Source organism: Oncorhynchus keta, unplaced genomic scaffold (assembly GCF_023373465.1).
Source record: "Oncorhynchus keta strain PuntledgeMale-10-30-2019 unplaced genomic scaffold, Oket_V2 Un_contig_1480_pilon_pilon, whole genome shotgun sequence".
NCBI classification, from domain to species: Eukaryota; Metazoa; Chordata; class Actinopteri; order Salmoniformes; family Salmonidae; genus Oncorhynchus; species Oncorhynchus keta.
The window spans coordinates 18,823-35,015 of NW_026278963.1; the positions used below are offsets into that span (position 1 = coordinate 18,823).

The 16,193-nt window shown below is 44.3% G+C and overlaps 2 long non-coding RNA genes across 2 annotated transcripts; one reads left to right on the forward strand and one right to left on the reverse strand.

Moving 5' to 3' along the window:
* Positions 1-454: 454 nt before the first annotated feature.
* On the reverse strand, positions 455-4,344 carry LOC127918762 (uncharacterized). The gene is made up of 3 exons (XR_008100750.1): positions 3,951-4,344; positions 3,155-3,911; positions 455-560 (listed from the first exon to the last, which is right to left on the reverse strand). It is a non-coding gene; the product is annotated as an uncharacterized LOC127918762 (long non-coding RNA).
* A 9,713-nt stretch (positions 4,345-14,057) lies between these two features.
* On the forward strand, positions 14,058-15,351 carry LOC127918764 (uncharacterized). Its single transcript, XR_008100753.1, has 3 exons — positions 14,058-14,144; positions 14,366-14,510; positions 15,234-15,351. It is a non-coding gene; the product is annotated as an uncharacterized LOC127918764 (long non-coding RNA).
* Positions 15,352-16,193: the final 842 nt, after the last annotated feature.

A 16,193-nucleotide genomic window follows, 5' to 3' on the forward strand; every position in this document is an offset into this window, starting at 1 on the left:
AGGTATATATATATATATACACACCTAACCCTGGACTGGCTTCAGGTATATATACACACCTAACCCTGGACTGGCTTCAGGTATATATACACACCTAACCCTGGACTGACTTCAGGTATATATACACACCTAACCCTGGACTGACTTCAGGTATATATACACACCTAACCCTGGACTGACTTCAGGTATATATATATATACACACCTAACCCTGGACTGGCTTCAGGTATATATATATACACACCTAACCCTGGACTGGCTTCAGGTATATATACACACATAACCCTGGACTGACTTCAGGTATATATATATATATATATACACACCTAACCCTGGACTGGCTTCAGGTATATATATATATACACACCTAACCCTGGACTGGCTTCAGGTATATATACACACATAACCCTGGACTGACTTCAGGTATATATATATATATACACCTAACCCTGGACTGACTTCAGGTGTATATATACACACCTAACCCTGGACTGGCTTCAGGTATATATACACACCTAACCCTGGACTGACTTCAGGTATATATATATATATATACACACCTAACCCTGGACTGACTTCAGGTATATATACACACCTAACCCTGGACTGGCTTCAGGTATATATACACACCTAACCCTGGACTGACTTCAGGTATATATATATATACACACCTAACCCTGGACTGGCTTCAGGTATATATACACACCTAACCCTGGACTGGCTTCAGGTATATATATATACACACCTAACCCTGGACTGACTTCAGGTATATATATATACACACCTAACCCTGACTGACTTCAGGTATATATATATATACACCTAACCCTGGACTGGCTTCAGGTATATATACACACCTAACCCTGGACTGACTTCAGGTATATATACACACCTAACCCTGGACTGACTTCAGGTATATATACACACCTAACCCTGGACTGACTTCAGGTATATATACACACCTAACCCTGGACTGGCTTCAGGTATATATATATATACACACCTAACCCTGGACTGGCTTCAGGTATATATACACACCTAACCCTGGACTGGCTTCAGGTATATATACACACCTAACCCTGGACTGGCTTCAGGTATATATACACACCTAACCCTGGACTGGCTTCAGGTATATATACACACCTAACCCTGGACTGGCTTCAGGTATATATACACACCTAACCCTGGACTGACTTCAGGTATATATACACACCTAACCCTGGACTGACTTCAGGTATATATATATATATATATATATATATATATACACACCTAACCCTGGACTGGCTTCAGGTATATATACACACCTAACCCTGGACTGACTTCAGGTATATATATATATACACACCTAACCCTGGACTGGCTTCAGGTATATATATATATATACACACCTAACCCTGGACTGGCTTCAGGTATATATACACACCTAACCCTGGACTGACTTCAGGTATATATATATATACACACCTAACCCTGGACTGGCTTCAGGTATATATACACACCTAACCCTGGACTGACTTCAGGTATATATATATATACACACCTAACCCTGGACTGGCTTCAGGTATATATACACACCTAACCCTGGACTGGCTTCAGGTATATATACACACCTAACCCTGGACTGACTTCAGGTATATATACACACCTAACCCTGGACTGACTTCAGGTATATATACACACCTAACCCTGGACTGGCTTCAGGTATATATACACACCTAACCCTGGACTGACTTCAGGTATATATACACACCTAACCCTGGACTGGCTTCAGGTATATATACACACCTAACCCTGGACTGACTTCAGGTATATATACACACCTAACCCTGGACTGACTTCAGGTATATATACACACCTAACCCTGGACTGACTTCAGGTATATATACACACCTAACCCTGGACTGACTTCAGGTATATATATATATATATATACACACCTAACCCTGGACTGGCTTCAGGTATATATACACACATAACCCTGGACTGACTTCAGGTATATATATATATATACACCTAACCCTGGACTGGCTTCAGGTATATATATATATACACACCTAACCCTAGACTGGCTTCAGGTATATATACACACATAACCCTGGACTGACTTCAGGTATATATATATATATATATATATATATACACCTAACCCTGGACTGACTTCAGGTATATATATACACACCTAACCCTGGACTGGCTTCAGGTATATATACACACCTAACCCTGGACTGACTTCAGGTATATATATATATACACACCTAACCCTGGACTGACTTCAGGTATATATACACACCTAACCCTGGACTGACTTCAGGTATATATATATATACACACCTAACCCTGGACTGACTTCAGGTATATATACACACCTAACCCTGGACTGGCTTCAGGTATATATACACACCTAACCCTGGACTGACTTCAGGTATATATATATATACACACCTAACCCTGGACTGGCTTCAGGTATATATACACACCTAACCCTGGACTGGCTTCAGGTATATATACACACCTAACCCTGGACTGACTTCAGGTATATATACACACCTAACCCTGGACTGACTTCAGGTATATATACACACCTAACCCTGGACTGACTTCAGGTATATATACACACCTAACCCTGGACTGACTTCAGGTATATATATATATATATACACACCTAACCCTGGACTGGCTTCAGGTATATATACACACCTAACCCTGGACTGACTTCAGGTATATATATATATACACACCTAACCCTGGACTGGCTTCAGGTATATATACACACCTAACCCTGGACTGGCTTCAGGTATATATACACACCTAACCCTGGACTGACTTCAGATATATATACACACCTAACCCTGGACTGACTTCAGGTATATATACACACCTAACCCTGGACTGACTTCAGATATATATACACACCTAACCCTGGACTGGCTTCAGGTATATATACACACCTAACCCTGGACTGACTTCAGGTATATATACACACCTAACCCTGGACTGGCTTCAGGTATATATATATATACACACCTAACCCTGGACTGGCTTCAGGTATATATACACACCTAACCATGGACTGACTTCAGGTATATATATATATATATACACACCTAACCCTGGACTGACTTCAGGTATATATATATATATATACACACACCTAACCCTGGACTGACTTCAGGTATATATATATATATATACACACCTAACCCTGGACTGGCTTCAGGTATATATACACACCTAACCCTGGACTGACTTCAGGTATATATACACACCTAACCCTGGACTGGCTTCAGGTATATATACACACCTAACCCTGGACTGGCTTCAGGTATATATACACACCTAACCCTGGACTGACTTCAGGTATATATACACACCTAACCCTGGACTGGCTTCAGGTATATATACACACCTAACCCTGGACTGGCTTCAGGTATATATACACACCTAACCCTGGACTGGCTTCAGGTATATATACACACCTAACCCTGGACTGGCTTCAGGTATATATACACACCTAACCCTGGACTGGCTTCAGGTATATATACACACCTAACCCTGGACTGGCTTCAGGTATATATACACACCTAACCCTGGACTGGCTTCAGGTATATATACACACCTAACCCTGGACTGGCTTCAGGTATATATACACACCTAACCCTGGACTGGCTTCAGGTATATATACACACCTAACCCTGGACTGGCTTCAGGTATATATATATATACACACCTAACCCTGGACTGGCTTCAGGTATATATATATATACACACCTAACCCTGGACTGACTTCAGGTATATATACACACCTAACCCTGGACTGGCTTCAGGTATATATACACACCTAACCCTGGACTGGCTTCAGGTATATATACACACCTAACCCTGGACTGACTTCAGGTATATATACACACCTAACCCTGGACTGACTTCAGGTATATATATATACACACCTAACCCTGGACTGACTTCAGGTATATATATATACACACCTAACCCTGGACTGGCTTCAGGTATATATACACACCTAACCCTGGACTGGCTTCAGGTATATATACACACCTAACCCTGGACTGGCTTCAGGTATATATATATATACACACCTAACCCTGGACTGGCTTCAGGTATATATATATACACACCTAACCCTGGACTGGCTTCAGGTATATATACACACCTAACCCTGGACTGACTTCAGGTATATATACACACCTAACCCTGGACTGACTTCAGGTATATATACACACCTAACCCTGGACTGACTTCAGGTATATATATATATACACACCTAACCCTGGACTGGCTTCAGGTATATATACACACATAACCCTGGACTGACTTCAGGTATATATATATACACCTAACCCTGGACTGGCTTCAGGTATATATATATATACACACCTAACCCTAGACTGGCTTCAGGTATATATACACACATAACCCTGGACTGACTTCAGGTATATATATATATATATATATACACCTAACCCTGGACTGACTTCAGGTATATATATACACACCTAACCCTGGACTGACTTCAGGTATATATATATATACACACCTAACCCTGGACTGACTTCAGGTATATATACACACCTAACCCTGGACTGACTTCAGGTATATATATATATACACACCTAACCCTGGACTGACTTCAGATATATATACACACCTAACCCTGGACTGGCTTCAGGTATATATACACACCTAACCCTGGACTGACTTCAGGTATATATATATATACACACCTAACCCTGGACTGGCTTCAGGTATATATACACACCTAACCCTGGACTGGCTTCAGGTATATATACACACCTAACCCTGGACTGACTTCAGGTATATATACACACCTAACCCTGGACTGACTTCAGGTATATATACACACCTAACCCTGGACTGACTTCAGGTATATATACACACCTAACCCTGGACTGACTTCAGGTATATATATATATACACACCTAACCCTGGACTGGCTTCAGGTATATATACACACCTAACCCTGGACTGACTTCAGGTATATATATATACACACCTAACCCTGGACTGGCTTCAGGTATATATACACACCTAACCCTGGACTGGCTTCAGGTATATATACACACCTAACCCTGGACTGACTTCAGATATATATACACACCTAACCCTGGACTGACTTCAGGTATATATACACACCTAACCCTGGACTGACTTCAGATATATATACACACCTAACCCTGGACTGGCTTCAGGTATATATACACACCTAACCCTGGACTGACTTCAGGTATATATACACACCTAACCCTGGACTGACTTCAGGTATATATACACACCTAACCCTGGACTGGCTTCAGGTATATATATATATACACACCTAACCCTGGACTGGCTTCAGGTATATATACACACCTAACCATGGACTGACTTCAGGTATATATATATATATATACACACCTAACCCTGGACTGACTTCAGGTATATATATATATATATACACACACCTAACCCTGGACTGACTTCAGGTATATATATATATATATATATATATATACACACCTAACCCTGGACTGGCTTCAGGTATATATACACACCTAACCCTGGACTGACTTCAGGTATATATACACACCTAACCCTGGACTGGCTTCAGGTATATATACACACCTAACCCTGGACTGGCTTCAGGTATATATACACACCTAACCCTGGACTGACTTCAGGTATATATACACACCTAACCCTGGACTGGCTTCAGGTATATATACACACCTAACCCTGGACTGGCTTCAGGTATATATACACACCTAACCCTGGACTGGCTTCAGGTATATATACACACCTAACCCTGGACTGACTTCAGGTATATAACCCTGGACTGGCTTATATATATATATACACACCTAACCCTGGACTGGCTTCAGGTATATATACACACCTAACCCTGGACTGACTTCAGGTATATATACACACCTAACCCTGGACTGGCTTCAGGTATATATACACACCTAACCCTGGACTGGCTTCAGGTATATATACACACCTAACCCTGGACTGGCTTCAGGTATATATACACACCTAACCCTGGACTGGCTTCAGGTATATATACACACCTAACCCTGGACTGGCTTCAGGTATATATACACACCTAACCCTGGACTGGCTTCAGGTATATATACATATACACTGACCTAACCCTGGACTGGCTTCAGGTATATATATATATATACACCTAACCCTGGACTGACTTCAGGTATATATACACACCTAACCCTGGACTGGCTTCAGGTATATATACACACCTAACCCTGGACTGGCTTCAGGTCTATATACACACCTAACCCTGGACTGACTTCAGGTATATATATACACACCTAACCCTGGACTGACTTCAGGTATATATATATACACACCTAACCCTGGACTGACTTCAGGTATATATATATATATATATACACCTAACCCTGGACTGACTTCAGGTATATATACACACCTAACCCTGGACTGGTCTGTTCAGGTATATATACACACCTAACCCTGGACTGACTTCTGGTATATATACACACACCTAACCCTGACCCTTATGTTAATTGTGTGTCCTAATGTTGCCTTTTCATTGTTCTAACGTTGTCCTGTCCTTGTTGTCCTGTTCCTCTCCAGAGAGGGCTCCAGTCTGGAGGAGGTAGTGGAGAAACAAGCTGATCTCATCGACTACCTGAAGCAACACAACACCTTACTGAGCAAGAGACTGCTCAACATGACTGTTCAGCACTGACCACAGATACAACCACAACCACAAGAGACAGAGAGAGGAGGATGGAAGAAGAGAAGAGTGTCACAGATTAGAGGCCTCGAGTTTTATTTCTCTGTGACCACTGTGTAGAAGTGACCTCTGGGTGTGTGTGTGTGCGTCTGTGTAGAGATTGTGTGTCTGTGTCTGTGTAGAGATTGTGTGTCTGTGTAGAGATTGTGTGTCTGTGTAGAGATTGTGTGTCTGTGTAGAGATTGTGTGTCTGTGTAGAGATTGTGTGTCTGTGTAGAGATTGTGTGTCTGTGTAGAGATTGTGTGTCTGTGTAGAGATTGTGTGTCTGTGTAGAGATTGTGTGTCTGTGTAGAGATTGTGTGTCTGTGTAGAGATTGTGTGTCTGTGTAGAGATTGTGTGTCTGTGATGATAGATGATTGTGTGTGAAAAGGGTAGTCATTAGAGATGATATGATGATGAGGGGAGAAGGGAGGAGATGATGATGGAGGGAGAGAGGGAGGAGAGATGATGGAGGGAGAAGGGAGGGAGATGATGGAGGGAGAGGGAGGAGAGATGATGGGGAGGAGAGATGATGGAGGGAGAAGGGAGGAGGAGAGATGATGGAGGGAGATGGAGGGAGGAGAGATGATGGAGGAAGAATGGGAGGAGAGATGATGGAGGGAGAAGGGAGAGATGAGAAAAGAGGAGAGATGAGACGAGGGAGAGATGATGGGGAACCATGTTATCAGGGGGCTGATGTGTGTGTGTGTGTGTGTGTGTGTGTGTGTGTGTGTGTGTGTGTGTGTGTGTGTGTGTGTGTGTGTGTGTGTGTGTGTGTGTGTGTGTGTGTGTGTGTGTGTGTGTGTGTGTGTTCCACAGAAATGTTTTACGTGTGTTTTCTCCCTGCAGTGTGATTTTATATAAACTCAGCAGAAAATGAAACGTTCTCTCACTGTCAACTGCATTTATTTTCAGCAAACTTACCGTGGAAATATTTGTATGAACATAAGATTCTTCAACTGAGACATAAACTGAACAAGTTCCGCAGACATGTGACTAACAGAAATGGAATAATGTGTCCCTGAACAAAGGGGGGTCAAAGTAAAAAGTAACAGTCAGTATCTGGTGTGGCCACCAGCTGCATTAAGTACTGCAGTGCATCTCCTCCTCATGGACTCATGGACACCAGATGTTCTTGCTGTGAGATGTTACCCCACTCTTCCACCAAGGCACCTGCAAGTTCCCGGACATTTCTGGGAGGAATGGCCCTAGCCCTCACCCTCCGATCCAACAGGTCCCAGATGTGCTAAATGGGATTGAGATCCGGGCTCTTCGCTGGCCATGGTGTGTGTCTTGTAGGAAATCACGCACAGAATGAGCAGTATGGCTGGTGGCATTGTCATGCTGGAGGGTCATGTCAGGATGAGCCTGCAGGAAGGGTACCACATGAGGGAGGAGGATGTCTTCCCTGTTACGCACAGCGTCATTGAGGGCAATCTCAACAACAAGCTCAGTCCGATACTGTGACACCCCAGACCATGACGGACCCTCCACCTCCAAATCGATCCCGCTCCAGAGTACAGGCCTCGTCGTAACGCTCATTCCTTTGACGATAAACGTGAATCCGACCATCACCCCTGGTGAGACCAAACCGACACTCGTCAGTGAAGAGACCTTCTTGCCTCTCCTGTCTGGTCCAGCGACGTTGTTGACCATGATGTCTGGTGAGGACCTGCCTTACAACAGGCCTACAAGCCCTCAGTCCAGCCTCTCTCAGCCTTTTGCGGACAGTCTGAGTACTGATGGAGGGATTGTGTGTTCCTGGTGTAACTCAGGCAGTTGTTGTTGCCATCCTGTACCTGTCCCGCAGGTATGATGTTCGGATGTACCGATCCTGTGCAGGTGTTGTTACACGTGGTCTGCCACTGCGAGGACGATCAGCTGTCCGTCCTGTCTCCCTGTAGCGCTGTCTCAGGCATCTCACAGTACGGACATTGCAATTTATTGCCCTGGCCACATCTGCAGTCCTCATGCCTCCTTGCAGCATGCCTAAGGCACATTTAAACAGATGAGCAGGGACACTGGGCATCTTTCTTTTGGTGTTTTTCAGAGTCAGTAGAAAGGCCTCTTTAGTGTACTAGTTGTTCATAACTGTGACCTTAATTGCCTACCGTCTGTAAGCTGTTAGTGTCTTAACGACCGTTCCACAGGTGCATGTTCATGAACTGTTTATGGTTCATTGAACAAGCATGGGAAACAGTGTTTAAACCCTTTACAATGAAGATCTGTGAAGTTATTTGGATTTTTACAAATTGTCTTTGAAAGACAGGGTCCTGAAAAGGGGACGTTTCTTTTTTGCTGAGTTTAGTCCTCGTGACTTAATGTGTAACTGAGGTTAATAAATGGAAGTGTAAATGAAAACAGCTGTGTTGTCTTCTGTAGTTACCTTCTGTAGTTGCCTAGACAACATGATATCTCTAACTGTACCATGTTGTAACGGCCACTGAGACTCCTACCATTCCTAATGGGATGGACTGAGACTCCTACCATTCCTAATGGGATTGACTGAGACTCCTACCATTCCTAATGGGCTGGACTAAGACTCCTACCATTCCTAATGGGCTGGACTGAGACTCCTACCATTCCTAATGGGATGGACTGAGACTCCTACCATTCCTAATGGGATGGACTGAGACTCCTACCATTCCTAATGGGATGGACTGAGACTCCTACCATTCCTAATGGGCTGGACTGAGACTCCTACCATTCCTAATGGGCTGGACTGAGACTCCTACCATTCCTAATGGGATGGACTGAGACTCCTACCATTCCTAATGGGATGGACTGAGACTCCTACCATTCCTAATGGGATGGACTGAGACTCCTACCATTCCTAATGGGATGGACTGAGACTCCTACCATTCCTAATGGGATGGACTGAGACTCCTACCATTCCTAATGGGATGGACTGAGACTCCTACCATTCCTAATGGGATGGACTGAGACTCCTACCATTCCTAATGGGATGGACTGAGACTCCTACCATTCCTAATGGGATGGACTGAGACCCCTACCATTCCTAATGGGATGGACTGAGACTCCTACCATTCCTAATGGGATGGACTGAGACTCCTACCATTCCTAATGGGATGGACTGAGACTCCTACCATTCCTAATGGGATGGACTGAGACTCCTACCATTCCTAATGGGATGGACTGAGACTCCTACCATTCCTAATGGGATGGACTGAGACTCCTACCATTCCTAATGGGATGGACTGAGACTCCTACCATTCCTAATGGGCTGGACTGAGACTCCTACCATTCCTAATGGGCTGGACTGAGACTCCTACCATTCCTAATGGGATGGACTGAGACTCCTACCATTCCTAATGGGCTGGACTGAGACCCCTACCATTCCTAATGGGCTGGACTGAGACTCCTACCATTCCTAATGGGATGGACTGAGACTCCTACCATTCCTAATGGGCTGGACTGAGACTCCTACCATTCCTAATGGGATGGACTGAGACTCCTACCATTCCTAATGGGATGGACTGAGACCCCTACCATTCCTAATGGGATGGACTGAGACCCCTACCATTCCTAATGGGCTGGACTGAGACCCCTACCATTCCTAATGGGCTGGACTGAGACTCCTACCATTCCTAATGGGATGGACTGAGACTCCTACCATTCCTAATGGGCTGGACTGAGACTCCTACCATTCCTAATGGGCTGGACTGAGACTCCTACCATTCCTAATGGGCTGGACTGAGACCCCTACCATTCCTAATGGGATGGACTGAGATGGTCAAGCATTACACCAGACTGAAAAGAGTATAAACAGATTGTTTTATTATTAAAAGGTCATTAACTGGAACATACTGTACATTTGAAGTGCATTTCTCCCATAAAAACACTTATTCTGTATATTGTATTAGTCTGAGCTGTAGTTTTTATGGTACTGTGGTATATAGTATAAATGTCTTGGTACTGTGGTATATAGTATAAATGTTTTGGTACTGTGGTATATAGTATACATGTTTTGGTACTGTGGTATATAGTATAAATGTTTTGGTACTGTGGTATATAGTATAAATGTTTTGGTACTGTGGTATATAGTATAAATGTTTTGGTACTGTGTTATATAGTATACATGTTTTGGTACTGTGGTATATAGTATAAATGTTTTGGTACTGTGGTATATAGTATAAATGTTTTGGTACTGTGGTATATAGTATAAATGTTTTGGTACTGTGTTATATAGTATACATGTTTTGGTACTGTGGTATATAGTACAAATGTTTTGGTACTGTGGTATACAGTATAAATGTTTTGGTACTGTGTTATATAGTATACATGTTTTGGTACTGTGGTATATAGTATAAATGTTTTGGTACTGTGGTATATAGTATAAATGTCTCAGTACCCAGATAGATGGCGGTGGTACATGAAGTGATGTGAGCAGGAAGGCAGGTAGTCTAGTGATGTGAGCAGGAAGGCAGGTAGTCTAGTGATGTGAGCAGGAAGGCAGGTAGTCTAGTGATGTGAGCAGGAAGGCAGGTAGTCTAGTGATGTGAGCAGGAAGGCAGGTAGTCTAGTGATGTGAGCAGGAAGGCAGGTAGTCTAGTGATGTGAGCAGGAAGGCAGGTAGTCTAGTGATGTGAGCAGGAAGGCAGGTAGTCTAGTGATGTGAGCAGGAAGGCAGGTAGTCTAGTGATGTGAGCAGGAAGGCAGGTAGTCTAGTGATGTGAGCAGGAAGGCAGGTAGTCTAGTGATGTGAGCAGGAAAGGTAGTCTAGTGGTGAGCAGGAAGGTAGTCTAGTGATGTGAGCAGGAAGGCAGGTAGTCTAGTGATGTGAGCAGGAAGGCAGGTAGTCTAGTGATGTGAGCAGGAAGGCAGGTAGTCTAGTGATGTGAGCAGGAAGGCAGGTAGTCTAGTGATGTGAGCAGGAAGGCAGGTAGTCTAGTGATGTGAGCAGGAAGGCAGGTAGTCTAGTGATGTGAGCAGGAAGGCAGGTAGTCTAGTGATGTGAGCAGGAAGGCAGGTAGTCTAGTGATGTGAGCAGGAAGGCAGGTAGTCTAGTGATGTGAGCAGGAAGGCAGGTAGTCTAGTGATGTGAGCAGGAAGGCAGGTAGTCTAGTGATGTGAGCAGGAAGGCAGGTAGTCTAGTGATGTGAGCAGGAAGGCAGGTAGTCTAGTGATGTGAGCAGGAAGGCAGGTAGTCTAGTGATGTGAGCAGGAAGGCAGGTAGTCTAGTGATGTGAGCAGGAAGGCAGGTAGTCTAGTGATGTGAGCAGGAAGGCAGGTGATGTCTAGGAAGGCAGGTAGATGATGAGCAGGAAGGCAGGTAGTCTAGTGATGTGAGCAGGAAGGCAGGTAGTCTAGTGATGTGAGCAGGAAGGCAGGTAGTCTAGTGATGTGAGCAGGAAGGCAGGTAGTCTAGTGATGTGAGCAGGAAGGCAGGTAGTCTAGTGATGTGAGCAGGAAGGCAGGTAGTCTAGTGATGTGAGCAGGAAGGCAGGTAGTCTAGTGATGTGAGCAGGAAGGCAGGTAGTCTAGTGATGTGAGCAGGAAGGCAGGTAGTCTAGTGATGTGAGCAGGAAGGCAGGTAGTCTAGTGATGTGAGCAGGAAGGCAGGTAGTCTAGTGATGTGAGCAGGAAGGCAGGTAGTCTAGTGATGTGAGCAGGAAGGCAGGTAGTCTAGTGATGTGAGCAGGAAAGGCTAGATGTGAGTCAGGAAGGCAGGTAGTCTAGTGATGTGAGCAGGAAGGCAGGTAGTCTAGTGATGTGAGCAGGAAGGCAGGTAGTCTAGTGATGTGAGCAGGAAGGCAGGTAGTCTAGTGATGTGAGCAGGAAGGCAGGTAGTCTAGTGATGTGAGCAGGAAGGCAGGTAGTCTAGTGATGTGAGCAGGAAGGCAGGTAGTCTAGTGATGTGAGCAGGAAGGCAGGTAGTCTAGTGATGTGAGCAGGAAGGCAGGTAGTCTAGTGATGTGAGCAGGAAGGCAGGTAGTCTAGTGATGTGAGCAGGAAGGCAGGTAGTCTAGTGATGTGAGCAGGAAGGCAGGTAGTCTAGTGATGTGAGCAGGAAGGCAGGTAGTCTAGTGATGTGAGCAGGAAGGCAGGTAGTCTAGTGATGTGAGCAGGAAGGCAGGTAGTCTAGTGACTCCAGTTCAGATCTATGTCTGTTCGACAGCAGCAGCAGTAGTCCTCTCTCTCCTCTCTACCCAAACTCCCAGTCTCAGCGCAGGCTGATGTCTCTCGCTCAGTGTTCAGTCTTTCAGCGCCGTGTTTCCTCACTCCGTGTCTCTTGTCCACAGGTGTGTCCCCACAGGTGTGTCCCCACAGGTGTGTCCCCACAGGTGTGTGCCCACAGGTGTGTCCCCACAGGTGTGTCCCCACAGGTGTGTGTGGTGTCCTGTGGGGGAGGATGTCACAGATATTCTCCTCTTCTCTCTTACCTCCATGTTCACTCTGTTACACCTAAACAGAGAGAATATAGACAGTGTTATGGGTCAGGTAGAGAGAATATAGACAGTGGGTCAGGTAGAGAGAATATAGACAGTGGGTCAGGTAGAGAGAATATAGACAGTGGGTCAGGCAGAGAGAATATAGACAGTGTTATGGGTCAGGCAGAGAGAATATAGACAGTGGGTCAGGCAGAGAGAATATAGACAGTGGGTCAGGCAGAGAGAATATAGACAGTGTTATGGGTCAGGTAGAGAGAATATAGACAGTGGGTCAGGCAGAGAGAATATAGACAGTGGGTCAGGCAGAGAGAATATAGACAGTGTTATGGGTCAGGCAGAGAGAATATAGACAGTGTTATGGGTCAGGCAGAGAGAATATAGACAGTGGGTCAGGTAGAGAGAATATAGACAGTGGGTCAGGTAGAGAGAATATAGACAGTGGGTCAGGTAGAGAGAATATAGACAGTGTTATGGGTCAGGCAGAGAGAATATAGACAGTGTTATGGGTCAGGCAGAGAGAATATAGACAGTGTTATGGGTCAGGTAGAGAGAATATAGACAGTGTTATGGGTCAGGCAGAGAGAATATAGACAGTGTTATGGGTCAGGCAGAGAGAATATAGACAGTGGGTCAGGCAGAGAGAATATAGACAGTGGGTCAGGTAGAGAGAATATAGACAGTGGGTCAGGTAGAGAGAATATAGACAGTGGGTCAGGTAGAGAGAATATAGACAGTGTTATGGGTCAGGTAGAGAGAATATAGACAGTGTTATGGGTCAGGCAGAGAGAATATAGACAGTGTTATGGGTCAGGCAGAGAGAATATAGACAGTGGGTCAGGCAGAGAGAATATAGACAGTGGGTCAGGTAGAGAGAATATAGACAGTGTTATGGGTCAGGTAGAGAGAATATAGACAGTGGGTCAGGCAGAGAGAATATAGACAGTGGGTCAGGTAGAGAGAATATAGACAGTGGGTCAGGTAGAGAGAATATAGACAGTGGGTCAGGTAGAGAGAATATAGACAGTGGGTCAGGTAGAGAGAATATAGACAGTGTTATGGGTCAGGCAGAGAGAATATAGACAGTGGGTCAGGTAGAGAGAATATAGACAGTGGGTCAGGTAGAGAGAATATAGACAGTGGGTCAGGTAGAGAGAATATAGACAGTGGGTCAGGTAGAGAGAATATAGACAGTGTTATGGGTCAGGCAGAGAGAATATAGACAGTGGGTCAGGTAGAGAGAATATAGACAGTGTTATGGGTCAGGTAGAGAGAATATAGACAGTGGGTCAGGCAGAGAGAATATAGACAGTGGGTCAGGTAGAGAGAATATAGACAGTGTTATGGGTCAGGTAGAGAGAATATAGACAGTGGGTCAGGTAGAGAGAATATAGACAGTGTTGTGGGTCAGGTAGAGAGAATATAGACAGTGGGTCAGGTAGAGAGAATATAGACAGTGTTATGGGTCAGGCAGAGAGAATATAGACAGTGTTATGGGTCAGGTAGAGAGAATATAGACAGTGGGTCAGGTAGAGAGAATATAGACAGTGTTATGGGTCAGGTAGAGAGAATATAGACAGTGGGTCAGGCAGAGAGAATATAGACAGTGGGTCAGGCAGAGAGAATATAGACAGTGTTATGGGTCAGGTAGAGAGAATATAGACAGTGGGTCAGGCAGAGAGAATATAGACAGTGTTATGGGTCAGGTAGAGAGAATATAGACAGTGTTATGGGTCAGGTAGAGAGAATATAGACAGTGTTATGGGTCAGGCAGAGAGAATATAGACAGTGTTATGGGTCAGGCAGAGAGAATATAGACAGTGTTATGGGTCAGGCAGAGAGAATATAGACAGTGGGTCAGGTAGAGAGAATATAGACAGTGTTATGGGTCAGGTAGAGAGAATATAGACAGTGGGTCAGGTAGAGAGAATATAGACAGTGTTGTGGGTCAGGTAGAGAGAATATAGACAGTGTTATGGGTCAGGTAGAGAGAATATAGACAGTGTTATGGGTCAGGTAGAGAGAATATAGACAGTGGGTCAGGTAGAGAGAATATAGACAGTGTTATGGGTCAGGCAGAGAGAATATAGACAGTGGGTCAGGTAGAGAGAATATAGACAGTGTTATGGGTCAGGTAGAGAGAATATAGACAGTGGGTCAGGTAGAGAGAATATAGTCAGTGTTATGGGTCAGGCAGAGAGAATATAGACAGTGGGTCAGGTAGAGAGAATATAGACAGTGTTATGGGTCAGGTAGAGAGAATATAGACAGTGGGTCAGGTAGAGAGAATATAGTCAGTGTTATGGGTCAGGCAGAGAGAATATAGACAGTGGGTCAGGTAGAGAGAATATAGTCAGTGTTGTGGGTCAGGTAGAGAGAATATAGACAGTGTTATGGGTCAGGTAGAGAGAATATAGTCAGTGTTATGGGTCAGGCAGAGAGAATATAGACAGTGTTATGGGTCAGGGAGAGAGAATATAGACAGTGTTATGGGTCAGGCAGAGAGAATATAGACAGTGTTATGGGTCAGGGAGAGAGAATATAGACAGTGTTATGGGTCAGGCAGAGAGAATATAGACAGTGGGTCAGGTAGAGAGAATATAGACAGTGGGTCAGGTAGAGAGAATATAGACAGTGGGTCAGGTAGAGAGAATATAGACAGTGGGTCAGGCAGAGAGAATATAGACAGTGTTATGGGTCAGGCAGAGAGAATATAGACAGTGTTATGGGTCAGGTAGAGAGAATATAGACAGTGTTATGGGTCAGGCAGAGAGAATATAGACAGTGTTATGGGTCAGGCAGAGAGAATATAGACAGTGTTATGGGTCAGGTAGAGAGAATATAGACAGTGTTATGGGTCAGGCAGAGAGAATATAGACAGTGGGTCAGGTAGAGAGAATATAGACAGTGGGTCAGGTAGAGAGAATATAGACAGTGTTATGGGTCAGGTAGAGAGAATATAGACAGTGTTATGGGTCAGGTAGAGAGAATATAGACAGTGTT